This window comes from Humulus lupulus, chromosome 4 (assembly GCF_963169125.1).
Source record: "Humulus lupulus chromosome 4, drHumLupu1.1, whole genome shotgun sequence".
NCBI classification, from domain to species: Eukaryota; Viridiplantae; Streptophyta; class Magnoliopsida; order Rosales; family Cannabaceae; genus Humulus; species Humulus lupulus.
In genome coordinates this window covers 14778877-14801088 of record NC_084796.1, presented here as the reverse complement: position 1 = coordinate 14801088, position 22212 = coordinate 14778877, and the positions used below count along the sequence as shown (strand labels likewise).

The window sequence follows — 22212 nt, the reverse complement described above, 5'->3', positions numbered from 1 at the left end:
ACGCTCCCGAACTTTGATGGATATGGGGACCCAGTCTCGCATGTGAATAAGTTTGAGATTCAGATGGACATTCAGAAAGTGTCCGAAGACGCTCAGTGCAGGATCTTCCCTGCAACGCTTTCTGAAGCAGCGCAGGAGTGGTTCTTTAAGTTCCCACTTGCAAGCATAGTTTCCTGGGAAATGTTTGTAAGGGAGTTCTACGGACAGTTCTATGCGGGTCGTGTGCACCCAACCGAAGCAAACCAGCTAGTCGAAATTCGTCAGCAGGACGGGGAGTCAGTGAAGGAATACGTCCAGCGCTTTATGCGAGCGGCAGCTGGAGCAAAAACAGTAGGAGACGAAGGCAAGATGATGGCCATTACCGCAGGGGTTAAACGTTGCTCTCCCCTCTGGAAAAGTCTCCGAAAGGAAGGAGTTAGAACAACCCAGGAGTTCTTGGATCGAGCTGATCGTTACATCAAGCTCGAAGAGGCCATTGCTGATGATGGAAAACCCTCGAACAAGGGTAAGAAGGCCGCCGAGCCCGCCAAAGCCGCCAATGGTTCCAAACCTAATGGCAACGGCAAAGGCAACGGAAACGGAAACGGTAATGGCAAGAATGGTGGAAAACGGCCGTACAACGAGCCTTCCACCTCTGACAACAAACGAGCCAAGGGTAATCGTTATGAACCTAGGTTCACTAACTACACTGCTCTCGTTGAGTCTCGGGGATAGGTTTACCAGGCCACAAGCTCTAGTGTGCCTTACAAGAAACTTGGACCCATTCGAAAGGACATTTCGAAAAGAGACACTACCAAGTTCTGTCGTTACCATAACGACTACGGACATGACACCAATGAGTGCAACCAGTTAAAAGACGAAATCGAGTTCCTTATTAGACAAGGACACTTGAGAAGATACGTACGGGCCTCGGGAAATTCCCAACGAGAAGCTCCAGGTGGCAATGAGCAGGCGTCCACACGCCAACGCTCGCCACCATTACAGCCTGCTCCCGTGGCTGGAACACTCTTAACCATTTGTGGAGGCCCGCACTTCGCGGGAAATAGCGGAAAGGCCAGAGAACGATATGCTCGGACTTTGCGCCACGACCAGGACATCGAGATGATGACTGTGGAGGACCATGCGCCAAAAAAGGCTCGGTCAGAAGAAGGCGAGGTAACCTTCTCTAATGGCGATGCCCAGGACGTCCGATTCCCACATTCTGATCCGCTGGTCGTGGACATCCAGATGGCCAATATGATGGTAAAGAGAGTACTAGTCGATACAGGAAGTTCAGTGAACATCCTGTATAAGTCAACACTGGAACGCATGAAATTGTCCGTAAAGGACTTAGAGCCCTACAATCAAACAATATATGGCTTCTCTGGAGAAGGACTCGCCCCAGCCGGAATGATCAAACTTCCAGTAACGACGGGTACAGCGCCTGCAACAAGGACATTACTCGCCACTTTTGTAGTGGTCGATTGTCCTTCGGCGTACAACGCCGTTATCGGAAGGCCCATACTGGTTGATCTGCGGGCCGTCATCTCTATGTGGCATCTAACCATGAAGTTCCCAACAGACGCGGGGGTAGGACGCGTTTTAGGAAACCAAAGGGAAGCCAGGGAGTGCTACAACGCCTCGATCACAAAGGCGAAAAGTGGAACGTCGAGGAGCACTACCCCAGACCAATTGCAGATGGCAGTAGATACGCAAGCCCAATCAGGTGGTGAAGTCACCAAATAGGGTGTTGCCCAAAGGGAGGATGGAGATTTGGATCCTCGCTTTGGGGATTTTGAAGAGAATGTTGGACCCGTCGAGGACCTGGAGGAGGTCCAACTCGACAAAAAAGACCCGACCAGAGTCGTGAAGGTTGGGAAAAACTTAGAGCCTACCACGAAGCATGCACTGGTGGAATTTTTGCGAAAGAACCAGGAAGTTTTCGCCTGGTCGCACAAAGACATGGTTGTAATAGATCCTGCGGTGATCAGCCACGTCTTGAACATAGATAAAACTTTTTCACCCGTGCAACAAAAAAGAAGGCTGCTCGATAAAGATAGATCAAGAGCCTTGAAAGAATAAGTCGAAAGACTTAAGGAGAATGGGTTTATCAGGGTGGCATTTTATCCATCATGGGTCTCAAATCCAGTGCTGGTCCCCAAGCCTAACGGCAAGTGGCGGACCTGTGTGGATTTTACAGACCTCAATAAAGCCTGCCCAAAAGACTGCTTCCCACTCCCAAGAATCGACCAGCTAGTCGATGCAACTGCAGGACATGAGATCCTCTCGTTCATGGATGCATATTCTGGCTACAACCAGATTAGCATGCATCCCCCTGACGAGGATCACACCAGCGTTCGGACCGATACGGGCTTATACTGTTACAAAGTCATGCCCTTCGGACTGAAAAACGCAGGTGCGACTTACCAACGGCTAGTCAACCACATGTTTAAGGAGCTGATCGGTGCAAACATGGAGGTGTATGTGGATGACATGCTGGTAAAGTCTAAAAAGGCAGAAGGACATGTGAGGGATCTACAAGAGTGCTTTGATGTGTTAAACAAGTACCAGATGAAGTTGAATCCCCTCAAATGTTCCTTTGGAGTCAGATCAGGGAAGTTTTTGGGGTTTATAGTAAATTCAGGGGGAATCGAGGCCAACCCTGACAAGATAAAAGCCCTGATCGACATGAAGTCGCCGGAGAAGATCAAGGATGTACAAAGTTTGATCGGAAGGATCGCTGCCCTGAGTAGATTCATCTCGAAATCAACTGACAAATGTGTCCCTTTCTTCAATCTACTCAGGGGCAATAAGAAGTTTGAATGGAAGGGGGATTGCGAACAAGCATTCCAGGCCTTGAAAGCTCATATGGCGCAACCTCCCATCTTGTCAAAACCGATCGAAGGAGAAACTTTATTTATTTATCTGGCGATTACTGAAGTTGCTGCTAGTGCGGTACTTGTACGGGAAGAAGAAGGCGTACAGAAAGCAGTCTACTATGTCAGCAAAAGGCTAATCGGTGCAGAATTAAGATATCCGCCAATCGAAAGGTTAGCATATTGCTTAGTACTAGCCTCTAGGAAGTTGCATCCTTACTTCCAAGCCCATCCAATCACAGTTCTAACCGACCAGCCCCTTTGGCAGGTCCTCCAAAAACCTGAGACGGTTAGGCGATTGTTAAAATGGGCGGTCGAACTAGGGCAGTTCGATATAACTTATTCACCGCGAGCAACAATAAAGGGACAAGTCTTGGCCGATCTTGTTGCGGAGTTCACTGAACTCCCAGACAGTGAGAAGTGTGAACAGCCTGAAGCGCCCATGCCTCAAAACAAAACTCCTTCGTGGAAGCTATTCACAGATGGTTCATCCAATGAATCCCACGCTGGAGCGGGAGTGATATTGATAACGCCGGAAGGGCATCGATTTCACTGCGCAATCAGGTTCGACTTCGCCGCATCAAACAATGAAGTGGAATATGAAGCATTCCTCGCTGGATTAAGGATGGCCAAAGATATGAGCATAAAGACGCTTGATATTTACAGTGACTCACAGCTAGTTGTAAATCAAGTCTTGGGAGAATATCAAGCACGAGGCTTAAAGATGATGGCCTACCTGAACAAAATGAAGGATTTGCTAGCCCAGTTTACAAAGTACACCCTCCAGCAAATTCCGCGAGACCAGAATTCGAATGCGGACGCGCTGACTAAACTCACGAGCGCAAAGGATGCAGTCACCTTGAACATAGTTCCAGTAGAAAGACTGAGTAGGCCGAGCATAGAAGCGGCCGAAGCCAATATGGAGATTCGTCTAGAAGATACATGGATGGCACCTTACTTGGAGTATCTGACGAATGGTACGCTGCCAACATATAGAAACAAAGCCAGAACTCTGCAAAGACGAGCCGCTAGGTACATACTGGTCGATGGTGTTATGTACCGAAGAGGATATTTAATGCCACTACTCAGGTGCGTTACAACAGAAAAAGTTAAGGGACTCATGAATGAGGTGCATGAAGGCTTTTGCGGGGATCGCGCTGGGGGGCAAAGTTTGGCGAAAAAGATTCTAAGGCAAGGCTACTTCTGGCCAACAATGAACAAGGATTCGATGGAGTATGTGCGAAAATGCGACAAATGTCAAAGGTTCTCCAAGATTCCACGAGCAGCTCCAAATGAACTAAAACAGATGCAGAGCCCGTGGCCTTTCGCAGTATGGGGAATATATTTGATTGGATCCCTGCCTACAGGGAAAGGCGGAGTAAAGTACGCAGTTGTGGCAGTTGATTACTTCACCAAATGGGTCGAAGCTGAACCACTCGCAACCATCACGACCAAGAAAGTTCTCAACTTCATCATCAAGAACATTGTATGCCGGTATGGTCTGCCCAGGAAGATAGTTTCAGACAACAGGACCCAGTTTGACAGCGACTTATTCACCGATTTCTGCGAAAGGCATGGAGTTATTAAAAGCTTTTCTTCAGTCGCACACCCCCAAGCAAATGGGCAAGTCGAAGCCATGAACAAAACTCTTAAAGACACCCTGAAGAAAAGGCTTGAAGAAGCTAAAGGAGCGTGGCCAGAGCAGCTACCTGAAGTCCTATGGTCGTATAGAACATCCCACCGAACAGCGACAGGACATACCCCGTTTTCTTTGGCCTATGGATATGAGGCCATGTTGCCTGTCGAGTTAGATCCCCCCTCACATCGGTGCTTAACTTACGACCAGGATCAGAACAGCCAGCTAATGATGGACTCCCTAGACACAATCGACGAGATGCGAGAGAAATCTCAACTCTGAGTTGCTGCTTACCAGCAAAAAGTCGCCCGGTACTTTAACTCCAAAGTTAAAGAAAGAAAATTCAACATCGGTGACTTAGTGCTACGACGAGTTTTCTTAAATACCCGCGACCCCACCGCTGGAGTGCTCGGACCTAATTGGGAAGGACCTTACCAGATTGAAGAAGTCCTTCACCCAGGCACATACAAACTTGCACGCTTAAACGGAGATCTCGTTCCACGTTTCTGGAATGGAGAACACCTGCGCAAGTATTATCAATAAACAGTCCTTTTTAAAGGACTCGCTTGTGTAAATATTTACAATTTTTTACAAGTTTTGCAAAGAGGGTTAGCCACGCTGTATGGCTAACTGCTCTTATATGTAAGGTTCTATTATAGAATCACTCGTAAAGACATGTTTAGTCCATTTTTAATACGAGATTATAAGGGACTGTGCGCAGCCAGTCATTCTTGCCAACCATTGTGAATTTACATTTGCAAGTATTTGTTCATTACGTGTGTTGTTTTGCTGTATTACAAGTATCATTTTTTACACGAACAGGAATGTTCGAGCAGGCCACGGTCAAGGCAAGTGACCGAGGACCTAAAGCTCCTAGATCACTTGGGGGGCATATAAGGCACATCGATAGCAAAGCATACTCTCAAGGTATGTAAACACATGAACAAAATGAGTGAAAGCATGCTACAGTACTTAGAGTATTTTTCAAAATTTAAATTTTGTTAAATCATGCCAAAGTACTATGCTAAGTTCGGTCATTCGGACAAATGTTATAATAAATAAATATATTATAGCATCAAGATTTAAGCCTTTACACCGCAAGCATCGCAGCTTGGATGTAACTGTTCAATTAAAAGGAAAAAGATTTACTGCCCGTGCAGCAAAGTTTAAAAAAAGAAACTATTGTCTTTACATCACGACCCGTGGGTCGTATATCCAAAAGAAAGAAAAAATATAAGAGAAAATTCTAAGAGGCATTCGGGGTCGGAGGGTCCTGGGCAGCATCCTGGTTAGTCGCGTCCTCGACAACTTCTTCTTCTTCCACACCAGCGACGCTTGGAGAGACAGGGGTTGCAGCTCTTGCCTCCTCTTTGGCCAGTTGGGCAGCGCATCGAGCTAACTCAGCAGTTCTGACTTCCTCTGAAAGGTAACTAAATTCAGCACCCTGATTATGTTTCCAAAAATTGTAGAAACATCGGAGTGTCGTCCTCTTGTACTTTTCTAGATTCTTGGAGTTGTCAAGCTCCAACTGCTTCACCTTGCCCCCGAGAGTGACAATAGCCTCATCCTTAGACTTGAGTACCTCTCCCAAATGTTTGATTTCGTGAAGATGGGCTTGGTTAAAATCTGGATACTCCTGCCTCAACTTGACTGCTGCGTTCTTCGCAGCTTCAGCCTCTGACAGCTTAGTCACTGCCGCATCCCTCTCTCGGACCATTGCTTCCAACTCCTTGGCATGCTTAGCCTCAAAAGCCGAAAGCTCCTCAGCCGCCTTCACCGGATACCTCTCGATGGCTTTTTCCTTAGCCTGCTCGAGGTAAGCCTGGGCTCGGGTACGAGCAGTAGTGGCAGACAGCAAGGCCTGTAAATAAAGAAAAAAAGGAGTTAGAATTTATCATGAGGACTAAAAGACTAAAGCTTGAAATACAAAGAAGTACTTACGCTGGAGATTTCATTCAGAGTCCTGTTCAGGATCTGATTGACAGGCATGTCTTCAGCTTCGACCATTGCACCTCTAACACAGTCGCTTTTGCCGATGCGATCGAGACGATCCCTGGCAGATCGAATGGCACGGCTCATAAGTTTGGCCCCAAGAGCTTCTTCACAAGTAGGCTGCTCTCTAGCAGGCGCGGCTGGAGGATTCGACGGGGCAGGGGTAGTCTGCTGCTCGGAAAGAACTGGAGGAGGGGTAGAATTTTTCCCAGTTGGCGCGTCCTGAGGAAGGTCTTCTGTTCGACCCTTCTTGGCTGGAGGGCCTCGACTGGATTCACCAGTTCTCTTCTTAGGCTTCCGTTGGAGTTGAGGAACCTCCTCTTCATCCTCGGCCTGGTACATGTCGAAGATGTTGGGAGTAGACATATCTGCATGTAAGTAAACACAGCAAGTTAATAATAAAGGAGGCAGGTGAAAGTATGTTATACAACTGAAAGGAGGTAACAAAGTAAATACCCGAGCTACAACTACTGGTCGCTACACTATTGACTCTATTAGTCGTATACTCATTCTCTGGAATGAAGAAGTCTGACCCTAGATTTGGAGCATATGTAAAGTTACCATCCCCGTCAAACAAGTGACAGGGGATTGGCAAACCATTTAAAAGCGAAATAACTTTACCATTATCATCGGAAGATTCTCCCAAGTCAACAATGGGCTCTTTGGCCTTTTCTTTCCCCTTGCCTTGGGGAGCAGAAGGCCTTTCTGCGGAAGGGCTACCCGTGGGTTCCCTGATTGTAACCCCCGTTGGCCTCCTCCTCCGAGGAGGCACAGGAGGTTGCTGCTCGGGAACCCCCTCAGCAGTGGCTTCGTCCACCATAGACCCTCTATTTTCATGGCGAGGAGCCAGGAGGCCAGACAGCCTCAAGTTTGTTTCAGTGATCAGGGTCTTGACACTTTTTGCTGCGTCAGACGTCCTGGCCAGAGTGTTAGACCTCAACACCATGTCTGGTGTTGGGGTCGGACGTAACCAAGGGCTTGAAAAAACAGATTACAGTATGAGAAAAATGAAAGGAAACACCCTAGGTTAAAGTATTGACCAGTCAAAGGCAAGTTCTTACCTCCTCGTGCGAAGGCCAAATTGTTGCTGGTTATGTCTGGAGTAAGGAAATACTCCTTATTGTAGTGCCCCACGTTTGATATATGGGAAGTGCCACTCAAGAACGTCCGGCCGGTCTCCTGGTGGCAGAAGTGGAAGAAGCCCGTCCCGTTGTGCTGTGGGTTAGATTTAAGGTCAAAAAGATAGTTGACCTCGTGGGGCGAAGGTTCTGGCCATTTGTTAAGTTTATACAAGATATAGAGTGCGGCCAGCATCCTATATCCATTTGGAGTTATTTGAAAGGGGGCGACACCAAAATAATTGGCCACCCCCACAAAAAAGGGATGAAGAGGGAGGTAAGCTCCCGCCTCAATGTGATACCGAGACCAAGCGCTGTTTGCACCTCCTAGGAGGTTAGCCCTCTAGTCTGCAGTAGGGCGTATAATAGTAACCCCCATGAGGGGGAATTTCCTGAAGCAGTTAGCGACCATTCGAGGAGTTACTAGACTGGCTGGGGAAGTATACCACTCGACATCAGGCAGATTCCGATGGCGAGGGCGGGCCCTAGTTTGGATATTAGGGTCAGGAACGAGATTTTCTCGACCACTGGTCGAGGGAACCCTAGCCTGCGAATCAGGCTGGGCAGGAGAATTTGGGTTGCTTTCGGGCTCAGGTCTTTTCTTGCCAGTAGACTTGGAGCGGGCCATTGGAGAGGAAGGATGGGGTCTGGAAGAGGATCGCGAGAAAGGAATCTCGTGGACACGTTCAGCTGGTTGTTCTTCTCCCTCGAGCAGCTGGGCGAGAAGGTCGTCGTCGATGGGTCTTTCACCTCCCCACAAATCTGGCATTAAAGTCTGCAAACAGAAGAATGGGGAGGTGAGGATGTAAAACTTTAAAAAGCTTTTTAGAATAACGATGGTCAAGTATAAAAGTTAGGCTTTTATACAACAGCATTATAACAAAAAGCTAAATCTTTCTACGCGAACAGTTTGAAAAATGGATCAAAGGGTGAAAGTAAAAAGTTTTTCTAGAAAAGCTTTTTCAACTCCCCTTAGGGCGGGAAAAATTTATTTTTCAACTGGCTTAAAGATCGAAATTTTACTTCGGTTTTACGTCCTAAAAAGCATGATCCTGGGTTTTAAAGTAACTCGTAACTCTACTTTGCCTACAAAACATTCTGTCTACAAGCACCTTAAATTAGAAACAGTAAAACTTAAACAGTCCACCATCAGGAGCATGCATCACGAGAAATTAGAAGCATGGGAGTTCGAAAACTTACCAGGAAAGTGATCGTGAAGGTGGAAAAAAGGGTCTTCGTAGGACAAAGAACTCTCGAACGGGGTCCTGGAAGTGCAGAAGGATTGTCTCCGGAGAAGTTTAAAGCTCTGGTTTTTAGGGTTTTCTGCAAAGATAATGGCGTGCGTAAAAAGAAAAAGGAGGCTTCGACGGTCTTATATAAGTTTGTCTCTGATATTAAAAAAGTGTAATCATTAGTTTTCCTTTTTCAAAGTATGGGGAAATGGGATGGCCGTCGAAATCGTTTATGGGGAACTGAAAAGGCATGATTAGACAGAAGTGGGTTGCTTTTTTCAAGAACACACGAAGGGTTCTGACACGTCAGGTGGGGTTACCGAAGAGTCGTTCGTTCAAAAGTTTATTTACTGTTCGTAGTAAGTAAACTTTTGGGGGGCAAATGTTATCCAATAAATTAGCATTGATGACGTGGCGAGTAATCCCTGACACGTGGCTGACACCTGGAAGCGTCTGCTAGAGTATCGACCAGAAGGCACAGTAGAAGCAGGGTAAGCTCGTCCTACCCGCGACCAGTCTGGTCGATGGTCCCGTGTACAAGGTGACATTTATGGAAAGATCTTTGTAATCCCGAATTTATCTCACTCAATCTCCTGAGTACCCGATTATTCAGGGGAGAATATCTGTAACAATCTTTTGTAATCCCCCTTGAGCCTATAAATAGCAAGAGATAGCTCAAGAGAGGGACTTTTGGCTTTTGAATCATTCGAAACTATAGTAATTCTCTGAGTAAACTTGTATTGTTCTTCAGAGGTTGGTGAAACTCATTGAACCCTAGTTCTTTGATCACTCTTCTGATTCTTATATCAATATCAGCCTAAGTGGACGTAGGTCATTACCAGATCCTGGGGCCGAACCACTATAAAAATTCTTGTGTGATTTATTGTTTTTGCCATACGTTCTTCTCTATACATTCATTCACATCAATCACGTTTTGACTCCGTGTCAGTTGGCCAAATCTTGGGTCAACAGTTACTCTTTCAACCCTCGGCCGTGGCGGTCGAGCAGCCGCATATGTACACATCATCACCTAAGCTCTCAAACTCAAGGATGGTCTAGCTTTCTTTTGCCTTTACCTGCACCACATAGCACCCGTGAGCCGAAGCATAGCAAGAAAACTCAATATGCTCATGAATAGTAATATCATGACATCAAATCATATCTGGCATGCCTAGCAAATATAGCTCTATTCAAGCATGCAAATAAATTTAGATAATGTTGGGGAATCTAGGATAAGAAATCTTGCCCTCCTGATTGGATGACTATCAAGTCAATCCTAATAAGATGTGTAACATCCCAAATTTCCTAATGTGGCTTAGTGCCTGGATTAGGGGGCCGGGAGGCAATAATTGAGTTATTATGTGAATTATATTATAATATAATTATGCTTGCATGTTAGAGATATTAAATATGTGTATGTGGGTCTGTTTCTTATAAGAAGGGTATTTTGGTAATTTGACTCATTTAGGGAATAAATGCAAATGTGAGTTTGTGTGATTGAGACCACATTATTATGTGGATATATTTGGGTTACTTGACGAGAGGCGATCCCGATGAGCAAGTTAGCGGAAAAGTCACAACGGGGTTTTAATACCCGGCTCGGGTTGAGCTTAGGGGTATTTTAGTAATTTAGTACATTACCGGGAATTAGTGGGTAATAGGAATTTATTGGTAACCATGTGAGAATATTGGAAGTAGCGAGAATTATAGGATGTAAATCGTGGATAGCGGGATTTGAGGCAAAGGACAAAATTGCCCTTGTGAACATTTGATGAATAAGCTAAAGGCAAGGGGTAAAATAGTCATTTTCTCTCCAAGTATAATGTAAGGTCAGCTGGGAATGTTTGAGAAGGTGAAGGAACAAAAGGAAAACACAACATCAGCTCTTTCTCTCGCTCCCCCATGTTTTCTCTGTTTTCACCATGGAAGCTTGATGAATTTTTGAAGCTTGGGAGCTAAGGAGCCAAACTTGGGGAAACTAAAGGTTTAGCTCAGGAGGATTAACTTAGTTGAGGTTTACGCTAAGGGCTTGAATCGGGGATCGTACTCAAAGGGGCATCGCTAGTAACTTGCATACAGACCGAAGGTAAGAAAACTGCACCCGTTATATGAATGCGTGATTAGAGCTTAATCAATGTGGTGAATATAGAGATGAATAAGGCTTTGACTTTGTTAATGAACATAATTGTAATTATGTTTGCGAATATCTGATTAGGTACACTGTAATGCGCATAATTATGATTATGCCTATGACTGTTGTTGGAATGTATTATAATGCATCGTAATTGTTGAAACGTATGCTATGTGAAATATATGATTGTCTGTTGTGACCGTGAAGCTTGGTTTATAAACCAGATGGTGATTAGAATGTTAAGTGAAGATCAATTTATTAGTTGAGAGTATATTGGACTCCGGGAGACTCGCCTTATAAGTCGAGAGTCCCAAGGCTTCAACTTATAAGTTGGAGGCACGTGGTGGCTTGACTTACAAGTCAAGGGCTTAAAGAACTTAGTTTATAAGCTAAGATTGGCACAGTGCACGTGGAGTGCGGGCCACCATGGCTGGGCCACCCTGGGAGTGCGACACACACTTGACTGGCTCGCATGCCAACAACTTGAAAGAAAGTGCGATATGCATTTGTGTGACTCCATGGTTACCAGTTTGCTTAATGAGCACACCAGCTTCAGTTATTACTGCTTGATAGGCATTTTATTCTGTGAACTGTTAAACATGTTTTCTTGCTGAGTCTTCTGGCTCACAGGTGCGTTGTGGTGCAGGTAAAGGTAAAGAGAAGCTCAACCAGCCACGAGTCGGAGGAAAATAGCAGTGATATGTACATATGCAGTCCGCTCGACCACCACGGCCGAGATGCTCAAAGGAACTAGGGTTAAACCCAGCTTTTGCCGCCTAGGGCGGCTTATTGTGTAACTTGAGTGTTGTAACTAACTTTTAAACTGATGTTTTTGGGGATCCCGTGTAAAGAACATGCTTTTAACTTAATGAAAATACTCATGAGTTGACCAACAATTTTAATGCCTAAACCTTTAGTGGCTTAATTGCACATTTAGTCCAAATGACTTGTTTAGCAAGTCCAGCACTGGTTTTAAACACACTTGGTGACGGACCCTAATTAGTAGGGCGTTACAAGATGAATGATTTAACACTGGTGGTTCCTTTAACCATAATGAGTGACTGACAAGCAAGTCACCACAGAGCTCAGCACCCACAGCCATGCAAATGATGATCATTATGATCATACAGTGCTTATAGCCCTGAACAGATGAGTGAATATCACTTTGAGATTCTGTTAAACCATAATGAGTGACTGACAAATAAGTCACTACTGGGCTCGACACCCATAGCCATGTGACAAAGCAGTCACCTGGGCTTTCTGGCAATGGCTCTAATAAGATGAGTGACTGACGAACAAGTCACTACGGGGCTCGACACCCACAGTCATGTGACGAAGTAGTCACCTGGGCTCAGCACCCATAGCCATGTGACTAAACAGTCACTGGGGCTCTTTGGCCCTGGCTCTAAGTGACTAGCCTTAGGCTAGACAAGCGCTTTTAGTTTTCATCGAACTTGAGGTCGGCCCGGCATTACTGCTTATTTGAGCAATTCAATGCAGATGTCGATTAGATCTAATCTTTATCGGCTTGCGTTAAACACGCTAAGATCATTCTTGACTTTTTAGTCAATGCCATGTGACCAGTGCACAGTATTACTGCCGAACTTGACAAGTAGGTCACAACTTCACAGTTAATACTGACACCATTGCCAATTCTGACTAGTTAGTCAGTGCCACGCACAAGTAAGCAATGTTACCAGGCATATATCATATGTCAAATATCCAAATGTAGGGCATTCGGCATGCTTACTTAACAGTTGCTAGCATAATTATGATCATGCACAAACATAGAGACTCAAGCTCTAATCAATCTCATATTCAACATTAATGGCATGCCCTAATCACATGTTTCTCGTGTATCACATGCATCACATACTGGGTGCAGTTTTCTTACCTCTGGTTCGAGCGAGAAATAGCAATTGAACAACCCTTGAGAATGAGCAATCCTTTGATCCCTTAGTGGTCACTTAGTCATAACCAAATATGGGATTCCATCAATAAAATCAATAATAAAGGTTCCCAGACCAAGACCTAGCCTCTGAGACATCAAATCCCACTAAACCGGGCAGTAGGAACGATCCTGAGGCCTAAGGTTTGAGTTCCCATGCCAAAAGCACGTTTTTGGCCAAAAAAGCTCTTAAGGGTCGCGACCCCACCATGTCGCGGCCCGCCTCCCAAACAGAGGCGCCAACCTCAAGCTCCTGCACCCAATGCCGCGACATTGCCTCCCAAGCGCCGCGGCATTGCCTCCTAGCAGCCAAAAACCCCTGTTTTCTCCCATCAAAACCTCGTTTTTTCTCTCTTTTAATCCTTCCAAAACTTACTCAAACATCTCCAAATCCAAACTAAGCATCCCCACACCACAATCAACATTCCTACAACAAAACCCAAACTTTGAACCACAAAAAACCACACCAATTACTCAATTCTATAATCAAAAGTTCTAACTCAAAAACCAAACTGAAACTCTAATGAAAATAGAGCAAGAACAAGAGATTCTATGGCTAAAAACTCACCTTAATCTCAACTTAGCATCCTCTTCAATGGTAGAGCATAACCCGAAACCCTCACGGCTTGGTTCCTAAAAAAAAGCTCCAAAATTCAAAGAGAAATGGAGAGGAAATGGTGTACGGGAGAAGAAAGAGGAGGTGCTCTATTTTTTCTACAGCCTTCTAAGCTTTAATGGCTGAAACATATCCTTTAAGGTGAAAAGACCTAAATGCCCTCAAGTCTAAATAAAAGCCTTAACAGCTACCAAGGCAAAATCGTCCTTTCCCGCCTATTTCGTTAATTATAATAAACACCCTCCAATTCCCGTTATTCTCAAATGCCAATAAATCACATCCCATTACCCTTTAATTCCCGGCAATGTTCTAATCACCAAATTACCCCGAGACTCACCCCGAGCCCCGAAACCAACCTCGTTATGACCAGACCGATAACTTGCATTCTGAGATCGTCTCATGTCGAATGGCTCGAACAAATCCACATATAATGTGGTATTATTTATAATTCACCCACATGCATGAAAATACACAATCACGCCCTCAACGGGCCAAATTACCAAAATGCCCTTATAATTAAAAATGGACCCATATGCATGCATTTATCATCATATTATAATATAATTCACATAAACATGCATATAATCATTTAATAATATAATAAATCAATTATGGCCCTCCAGACCTGCTAATCAAGGTCATAAACCTTATTAGGGATTTTGGGGCATTACAATATATGCCTGGTTGCATTGCTTACTTGTGAATGGAATTGACCTATGAGTCAGGAATCGGGAATGGTGTCAGTATTAACTGTGAAGCTGTGACTTATTAGTCAAGTTCGACAGTAGTACTGAGCACTAGTCGCATGGAATTGACCTATGAGTCAAGAACGATATTAGCGTGTTTAACGCAAGCTGAAAAGATTAGAGCTAATCAACATAAGCATGAAATGCTTGACCGACCTCTAGTTCGATGAAAACTAAAAGCGCATGTCTAGTCTAATGGCTAGTTACTTAGAGTCGGGGCCAAAAGGCCCAGGTGACTGCATTGTCACCCGGCTATGGGTGAGGAGCCCAAGTTCATGACTTACTCATCAGTCACTTATCTGGTTGAAGTTCGTGACTTACTCATCAGTCACTTATCTGATTAGGGCTACACGCCCCAGCATGATTATCAGAATCTCAAAGTGTTAATCTCTCATCTGATTAGGATTGACTTGATAGTCATCCATATAGGAGGGCAGGATCCACAATCATTATTTGGACTTATTTGCATGCATTAATAGGGCTATTATTGCTAGGCATGCCTATTATGATTTAGTAACATGTTATTACTGTTCATGAACATATTGAGTTTTCTTGCTGAGCTTCGGCTCACGGGTGCTATGTGGTGCAGGTAAAGGCAAACGAAAGCTTGACCATCCTTGAGTTAGAGAGCTTAGGTGACGATGTGTACATATGCGGCTGCTCGACCGCCGCGGCCGAGGGTTTAAAGAGGAACTAGGGTTAAACTCTATTTTGTCGCTTAGGTCAGCTGGTTGTAAATATTTTGTTGTAATTAACCTTTAAATTATATTTTTGGGATCCCAATGTATATGGTAAACGTTTTAGTGAAACGTTGTATCTTAACCAAAATATTTAATCCTAAACTGTTAATCATACGTTGAGACCAGAAGGATAGGTAGTAGTCGCCTAGTATAAGGAAGACCAATTTTTTGAGATGCTTTTAATGTGAGAATAAGAGAAGATCAAGAAAAAAAGGCTAGAAGACAAAGACTAATTGGAGACACCCATTTGGATTGCCTCTCTCTCCTTTACTCTTAGCTCTTTATTATTTTTCTTGTCATTTTCTGAATATGGTTTGTTATTATTTGGGTATTTTTTATTTTGTAACTATGAGCTAAACTCTAATTAGCTAGGATAATTTGAGCCCTAATATGTGACTTATGATATTTTGATTTTGATGCTAATGCACTTGAGGTTTATTCATTCAAATATTTCTCATGGTTAATATTTGGTAATGATTGATCATATTTAGTAAGTAGCTGAGTTAATATTCAAAACTAAAAAGTTTGGATTTAATTGATACACAATTTGAATGGTGCATGCTTGAATTCATTGATTTCAATATTGTAGTGATATAGACATATATTATTACCATGCACAGTCTTATGGAATTGATGCTTGAATTAAATCTTTGAAATTGAATTAGCATAGACATATGTGATTTAATAAAAAGATTAGAATCGTAGTTCTTTGACGAAAGCCTATGTAAATTAATTAGAATTTTGGACTACTAGACCACCAGTTGCTATAACATCAATCCAGCATCACTGTTAGAGTTGCATATTAGGGGGATAATTATTCTAGCTTCCATCATACCAATTGTTACTCCTTGATACAATTTTCCTGAGTTGTTTCTTTTATTATTCTGCATTTAACTAGTATTTAATTACTTAATTCTTATACCGCAATCTTTTTAATTAATTTTAGTGCTTTTAAACCATTTTGTTAGTACTTAATTTCACAATAAAAAACCAAAAAAAGAGTCCTTGGGGAGACGATATCTGGTACTTGCTAATATATTACTTGTTGTTGACAGTGTACACTTACACTTAGCTTTATTATACGCAACAAGTTTTTGGCGCCATTGTTGGGGATTGTTTAAAGTCAATTATTGTGAAATTAATTATCTTACAATTTGGTTTAATTTTATTTTGTGCTAACTTGGGTGATTCTCGTGCAAATTCTGGTTCAAATAGTGTATGAACGAGAGCCAAGACCTTGAATTATTTCCCCTTGATCCATAAATTGAATGTACATTCAGAAGAAGGAGAAAAGTACAAAAATCCAACAGGGAAGTAGTAGTGATGGATGTTGAGCAAGGAGCTCAAGTAGTTCATGGGGAGTAGCTGCCAATAATGGGCAAAATGCAGTTATTATGGGTGATGACAGAGATTGTGCTATTAGGCAATACGCTCTACCCTTCTTCAATGAGCTCAATTTGGGCATTGTGAGACCAGAAATACAAGTAGCACAGTTTGAATTAAAGCCAGTCATGTTCCAAATGCTTCAAAATGTGGGACAGTTCAGTGGGATGCCTACCAAAGATCCTCACCTTCATCTTCGTCTATTCATTGAAGTGAGTGATTCTTCCAAGCTGCCCGGAGTTACAGAAAATGCCTTGAGATTGAAGTTGTTTCCATAATTTTTTAGAGAGAGAGCAAGGGCTTGGTTGAACTCCCTCCCATCAGATTCAATGACTACTTGGCAAGAATTAGCCGAGGGATTCTTGATGAAATACTTCCCACCCACCAAGAATGCCAAGCTGCGAAATGAGATCACTTATTTCCAACAACTAGAAGAAGAGTCTTTATATGAAGCATGGGAGCGTTAAAAGATTTACTAAGAAAATGCCCTCATCATGGCATCCCTCATTGCATCCAAATAGAGACCTTCTATAATGGTCTAAATGCTCATACAAGAATGGTGGTTGACGCTTCGGCAAATGGGGCACTTTTGGCCAAGTCATACAATGAAGCTTATGAAATTCTAGAGAGGATCTCCAACAATAACTATCAATGGCCAACTGCTAGAGCACCTACGGGGAGGAAAGTGGCCGGTGTTCATGAGGTTGATGCACTTACTTCATTGGCGGCCCAAGTTTCTTTTATGTTGAATATTCTTAAGAATACGAGCGTGGGTATGAGTCCAAAAATTGGTCAACAAAGAGGGCAGCTTGTAGAAGTTTCTTGTGTGTATTGTGGTGATGGTCACACCTTTGACAATTGTCCCTCTAATCCTGCATATGTGTGTTACATGGGAAATCAGAATAGAAATGGTCTTAATTCGAATTCTTACAATCAAACGTGGTGGCAACACCTTAATTTCTCATGGAGCAATCAAGGGGCTGGTCCTAACACTTCATCTATGCCTCCTAGGCCTACTTATCCACCTGGTTTTTCTCAACAACAAATCCCTATGCCACAAGCATCCCCACCTCGTCTATTGGAGAATATGTTAAAGGATTATATGGCAAAATCGGATGCAATGATCCAAAGTCAAGCAACATCTATGAGAAACTTGGAGATAAATCCCTCGCTCACCCTGATGGGAAAATTGAAGATGTGTTGGTAAGAGTTGAAAATTTTGTTTTCCCCGTTGACTTTATTGTTCTAGACTATGAGGCAGATATAGAGGTGCATATTATTTTGGGGAGGTCATTTCTTGCTACAGGTAGAACTTTGATCGACGTATAAAAAGGGGAGCTCACAATGCGAGCTCAAGATGAGCAAGTAACTTTCAAGGTATTCAATCCTATACGATCTCCAGATGAGTTAGTGGAGTGTTTGGTCATTCATGTTAGGGACTCTAATATGGAGGAAGAGATACCCACAAAGTATAACAAGAGTTTGAAGATGAAGCTACCTCCTGAAAAAATTAAGAAAGACAATGAGCCATGGAGAAGTATAAAAAAGGCACCATCTCACATGCAAGAGCCACATAGAAAGAAGAAAAAGAAGCATGGTAAGAAAGCTCATTACCAAATGTTTGAAGTGAGGCAGCACTTGTTTTTCTCTAATCCTCAGATGAAAGGAAACTCCAAACATCTAAAATCAAGCTTCTCCGATTCATTCTCTGTAATCAAAGTCTATCCTTGTGGTGCATTGGATTTGCGTGATGAGAATTCAGGAAGAAAGTTTAAGGTTAATGGGAAAGAATATAAGTTTGGGGGTAAAGAGGTTAAGCAACACAAGACCTCGGCCACCTCACTTAATCTTTGAAAAGTCATGCGTTGAGCTGCTGTGCTTAAAGTTAAAGATATACTTGGAGAGCAGCAAATTAATTTTATATATATAGTATATGTAGTATTCTGTTTTTGTTCGTGTTTTTCACCTCCCTCCTTCACTGTCTATGTTGTGGAATTAAATGAGTTAATGCTATGGGGTGGCTGTGAGGATTCTTGTATTTTTATGGGTCAATTGAAGCAAATTTGGGTAGGTTTTAACTCAAGCCTTGGGTGTATTTATGGTTGTTTTCTACTGAGTTGAATTTTGGAAAGTTTGGGAGTGATGTTGTATCTATGCTGTCAGGCTCTTTTGTAATGCTGCAGCATTCGAGCCAGGCAAAAATTGGGTAAGAAGGAAAATGGAATCAAAAGGGGTTGTGAAGTTTGGGTGATGTTGTAGCAATTTTTTAGGAGAAATAGGAGTCATGTTCTGCGGCATTTTTGTTGTAGCAAAGTTCGTATGATGTTACAACATCAGTTTTGAGGTTTCTCTCTGACTTGGTTTTGATGCAGCAAAGTTGGAATAATGTTACAACATCATTTTTGGCCAAAGCTTTCGGACTTAACTTTGCTACAACAAAGTTGTTAAAACACAAGAAAAATAAAATTTGGCCCAAACCCTCATCTATTTTTGAAACCCTAATTTCACCATCTTCCTCTTCCCCTTCTCTCTGTAATCCATCTAGCGAAGCCCCAAACCTCACCACCCGCAGCAATCCCGAAGCCCTTATCTAGCTGCCTACCCCAACCTGAAGCCACTCGCACGACTTGGGTCTTCCAACCCCCACGACACCAGCACCTGAAACCAGACCCCTAACCCCACGAAAACCCACCACCCACAGCTGTGATTCACTCCAACCCGACCCCGACACCCACTGTGTGTTTAATGCCCAAATCGTGACAACCACTAAGCGATAGTTGTAGTATAATCGGGGGGTCGATTTACAAGGAGGTAATCTAAAATCAAAAGATTAGTAGAAAGTAACACAAAAAGTTAGTAACAATAAATAAATAAAATTGTAAATGCAAAGGGATTTAAGATTTTGGTATTGTCTTTTTGATGAAATGATAAAATGAGATAAGTGAAATAAAAGTAAGATGTAATCAAGAGTTTGAGAAATGAAAGGTTTCAAGAATCATCCATATGCTTGTTTAGTGTTACTTGGTTACTTGATTTACAAAAGTACACAAGTAAATAGTTCACATCCCAACATTTACTTGGAAAATCTAACATTAAAGTCCATGTTCTTTTATAACAAAAGTCCATTTGAGTTATAAAGTTCTTTACTTTAAAAGCACAATGTTAATTTATGAAAAATCTAAAAATGACAAAATACCTAAGGGCAATAATGCAATAGAAGATTAGACATAAAATTATGTATCAATATTACTTTTACTAATTAGAAGCACATAGAAAGAGCATGACTAATCCTATATACTATTAGTGCAAGTAAATAAAGATAACAAAATAGAGATGGGGATGAAAGAACATAAATAACTCAAATACATTACATTAAGAACATAGTAAATCAAAGTAGCAAAATAACATCACTAGCATATGGAATCATCCCTAACCTTCCTGGGAATATTAGGCCATTATGCTCATGATTCTCACAAAATTCTAAGAAGAAAATATGAGAAGAAAGTGAGTAGAAATTTTGCTATAGTTTCTTTACTCTCAAAATTACATTCTAATTGTGAAGAAAGAGCCCCTATTTATAAAGGGAGAAAATGACTAAAAAAAAATTAAACAACAAAATGAGGTTTACAAAATAAATCTGAAATATTAATAATAAAATTTGATTTTAAAAAATCAAATCTTATTATAAATATTAAACTAATTATTTTGGTGTATGGTCAAAATGCATTTTTTCTAAAATACCACGAAGTGTGAACTTTAAAGTTCAAAATAGCAATTTGCAAGGCCCAATACCCACAAAACATGGGTTGAAGGTGGCTCGTGGTACAAGAGGATTTTGACCCATTCCCAACCAATGGGGAGGCGCCACGTGGCCTGTGTAACGCCCTACTTCCTTAGAGCCGTTACCAAGTGAGTTTTAAAAGAAAACTTTGTGCAATTAACTCGCTAACCGAGGTTTTGAAACGAAAGTGTGACTAATTAAAAGTTAAGGCTGTAATCTTTAAAAACGCGTTGTTTCAATAAAAACTTCAAGTAATAAACATTTGGAATCCCAAAATAAAGTTTGAAAGCTATTTACATCTTGAAATAAGTTTACAGTTGATCAGTTCTAAAATCATAGATTATTACAGCCATTTTCAAATAAACCCCCAACCAAAGCAGTCGGGCAGGCCAAACATGTACGCGTCGCTTCACGCTCTCCGTACTCATGGTTGGTTGACTCAGCCATTGCCCTTACCTGCAACACGGAGCACCCATGAGCCGAAGCCCAGCAAGAAAACTCATGCAGAACATAACATAAGCAATTTATACAATTTATCATAACAGATAATCCACATATAAACAAGTCAACCATTAGACTAAGCAAACACGGCCATGCCGCCCAGAGCCTTACCAAAGCCTGGGGTTTCGGTTCTCACCGTGAGGATAACTCATGTATCCCTTGGGTCCCACCCTGAATATAACCATCCCATGTGTTGTGTGTTACTTTCGGCCCCACGGCCGTACCCGGCCTACGCCGCACTCGGCCCTTGCCGTTCATTTCATCATATTCACACATATTGTACATTCGAAATAATCATTCACACACATCATGATTCGTTTAAGGTTAAACATTTGCACATAATACAATCTGGGGCCATGCCCTGCAATCACACAGTGGGGCCATGCCCTAATCTTGGGTGTTACAGTTTTCTTACCTGTATTCTGAGCCTCCTGATGCACTAAAGCCGCGAACACGGTCCTCTAGCACGAGCCTCACCAACAACCTAGTCACAACACACAAGAAACATCCCTCAATACTAATCAAATCAAAAACTGCTTCCCGGGACCAATCCCACACTCTCGGGACTCCCAAATCCCTAAAACAATACCCCAGAGACATCCCCCGAACCCCCGGAGCAAAGGCCTAAAATTGCCAAAAATTTCATCCTGAAATTGGCCTTGTGCCGCGGCACCCATCAGTCAGGGGCTCCCTCGCCGCGGCACGAAAAACATGTGCCGCGGCACGCCTTCGCAGACCCAGAATTCTGGGTTTTCTCTTGCGTTTTCTCCGAGCTAAAACCTTCCCAAATCATACCAAACCAATACCCAAACCCCAAAATCAATTTCAAACATCAAATAGACCATCTAACAACCCATAAACATCATCAAAGACATCCAAACACACAATCAAATCCCCAAAATCTACATCCTTGATTTCAATTTCAGAAAAATAAAAAACTCAAAGTTCAAACTTAAACCATGCTCAAATTTCTTAACCCATAACATAATCAAGCCTTAAATGTGTACAAAATTCCTTACCTCATATGGAGAATCCATCCCTAAGCTTCCTTCATCTCCTAGGTCTCCAATTCAGCTCCTCCACTCATCTTCTTCTTCTTCATGCCCTAGCTTTTCCCTCTCTTTTCTCTTCTCTTCAAACTCTATCAAGACCAAAATGACTAAGCCCCAAACCGTGTACCCCATATAACCCAGCTGCCATTTATCTAATTCCCAACCAAATGACCATTTTGCCCCTCCTTGCCTAACCTTTCCTACCTAAACCTCAAGGGCACTTAAGTCCTTTCATTTCTATTTCATATCTACCATTTTCTTTCTAAAACTTGTTACTCTCAGCAGTAACTAATGGTTACCCAGGTTACTAAATCTCCAATATCCATTACCCGCTAAATCTCAACTTAACCATAAAATTCCCGAGGTACCCCTAGGCTCCTCCCGAGTCGGGTATAGAAATCCCGTAGTGACTCTTAAGTTAACTTGCTCTCTAGGACCGTCTCGGCACGTGCATCACAACAATAACACCACACTCACGTGG

The 22212-nt window shown here is 42.6% G+C and overlaps 1 non-coding gene across 1 annotated transcript; it reads right to left on the bottom strand.

The window, feature by feature from the left end:
- Nucleotides 1-16792: 16792 nt before the first annotated feature.
- On the bottom strand, nt 16793-16898 carry LOC133833358 (small nucleolar RNA R71). Its single transcript, XR_009892739.1, has one exon. It is a non-coding gene; the product is annotated as a small nucleolar RNA R71 (small nucleolar RNA).
- Between the last annotated feature and the right edge of the window lie 5314 nt (nt 16899-22212).